Genomic DNA, 2,415 nt, shown 5'->3' on the forward strand with positions numbered 1-2,415 from the left:
CTCAAAATATATATGATAAAAATTTTCGTATTTTTGTTACGTATTTTTTTAAAATAAATGTATTATACCATATCAGTTTTTCATCGTTTTCATATTTTTATGTCTAGTTTTTGAGTCATACTTTTGAAAAAGATGCCGAAAATTACCCATCCACATACTTACCGTATCAAATGCATACCATATATATTATACTAACTATTTAATCATATGAACCACTTGATGATAGTCACATAATTAATTTATTTAACAAGGATCAAGAATAAGATTGAAAAGATTCTCACCAAGAATAAGATTGCAAAAACACGTAAACAAATTACACATAAATTACTCGTAAAAGAAAATACACACAGAAGCATTTGCGAAACAGAAATAGGAAATACATTTTCAAATTAAAGCGATAAAGAGGTTTTGATCACATATTTTTATTGGTAAGCCGCTCAATCAGCTCGTCAATTTCTTACGGGAACCACCTTTCTCCACAGCATGCCATGCCAATCGCCCCAATTCTTGTGCCCTCTCCTTAACCTTCCTCCCCTTTGCACCTCCCATCAACTCCTTCAGTCTCTCACAAATCACACCCCTATCAATGGTCGTGATTTTCTCACCTCCAACATCTCTTTGTGGGACCACTATCCCAGCACCCAATCCCATTGTTACAAGTTTAGCATTCAAGGCTTGCTCACTAATATCAAGCATAGGCCAAGTCAAAAGTGGAACCCCATTTGCCAAGCTCTCCATCACTGAGTTCCAACCACAATGACTCAAAAACCCACCTATTGAAGGGTGTGCTAGTATGCTTCGTTGCTCCACCCAATCATATACAACCAACCCTTCTTCCTTCACTCTCTTAGTCCATCCATCTGGTGGAGCCCAAGTCTTTGATCTCACAACCCAAATGAAAGGATGGTCTGCCATCTCCAACCCAAAAGCAATCTCATCCATTTGATCATTTGACAAATGTGTTTGTGTACCAAATGAAACATAAATCACACTGCCTGATTCATTAGATTCAACATACTTATCTAGCCACTTGATGTATGAAGCATCCAATTCTTGATCAAGTTGATCATAGAGGAGAAGTGCCCCACACAATAAGATTTGGCTTCATTGAAATAGTCGGATTCAAGTGCTCCAACATATTCACCTTCAATCTCTTCGAAGCTATTAACAATTACACCCCAACTATTCACATCCGCTTCTGCAAGCTCCATTATAAGACGCACATAAGGGTCATTTGGATCACCATTTAATAGTCCCTCAGGGATGTCACCTTTGTTCAAAGTGAATGGAAATTTCAGCTCTGAAAAATCTATAGGATCCAATAGTGACAAATCCTTAACACTTGGGACATGCAAAGAAGGAGATTTGCAAATAACCATAGCAAACACGCCCATTCCATGAGAGACAATACGTGGAATATCAAATAAATGACATGACTCAAGTGTCCAACCGAGGAAAAAGTCAGAGATAACACAAATAGGAGGACACCCATCATCAATCATGTTTCTAAGAACATCCTCAAAAGGTTGTTTCATTTTTTTTGTGGCTTCTATAAAGGTAGCAAATAGAGCCATTGAAGGAAGGTCAGCTGTATTCTCACAGCCTTGTGGCAAGTCTGGAACTTTTGGAAATGGGATTATTGACAAAGTGATATTTGGGTGCTTGTTGGTTCTGGAAGAGATGAATGGAGCATTTGATGGGTGGTGATGATTGTGACTTTTAGGCCACGGTTTGAGAGGGGGGGGGGGGGGTGCTGACCACAATGCCTCCGATGATAAAGTTAGAGAAGCTTAACAAGCAAGATAAAACAAAGAAAACTAAGATGAGAATAAAATTATGTGATTTTTCATACCCTCTTTGGATCTTGCTTATGGGTATATATAGGTTATTTCAGTGGCCTTCTAGCTGTTGGCTCCGTCATTATGGGAGCATAATTGCTTGAGTTCGTAACGCTTGTGCGAGGTGTTAATTTGACCAGCACCCTTTCAACGGTATTGGTATTTATTGCCGCTAGTCGTAATGGCCGGCCTCGGTCGGATTGCTCGTGCAGCCCCCTTCGTACTGTGCTGGCAGTAGGATCGTCTTTGTGCATCGTCCTTCAGGGATGGACAACTTTACTTATTTCTTGGACCTATCATGTTTCATTTGGTACACAATCACATTTGTCAAATGATCAAATGGATGAGATTGCTTTTGGTTTGGACATGGCAGGCCATCCATTCATTTGGGTTGTGAGATCAAAGGCTTGGGATCCACCAAATGGATGGAATGAAAGAGTGAAGGAAGAAGGGTTGGTTGTATATGATTGGGTGGAGCAGCGAAGCATACTAGCACACCCTTCAATAGGTGGGTTTTTAAGTCATTGTGGTTGGAACTCAGTGTTGGAGAGCTTGGCAAATGGGGTTCCACTTTTGA

At 39.9% G+C, this 2,415-nt stretch overlaps 1 pseudogene; it reads right to left on the minus strand.

Moving 5' to 3' along the window:
• Positions 1-292: 292 nt before the first annotated feature.
• On the minus strand, positions 293-1,921 carry LOC112001838 (UDP-glycosyltransferase 90A1-like; annotated as a pseudogene).
• Between the last annotated feature and the right edge of the window lie 494 nt (positions 1,922-2,415).

The sequence above is a fragment of the Quercus suber genome, unplaced genomic scaffold (assembly GCF_002906115.3).
Source record: "Quercus suber isolate HL8 unplaced genomic scaffold, Cork oak 2.0 scaffold_34, whole genome shotgun sequence".
NCBI classification, from domain to species: Eukaryota; Viridiplantae; Streptophyta; class Magnoliopsida; order Fagales; family Fagaceae; genus Quercus; species Quercus suber.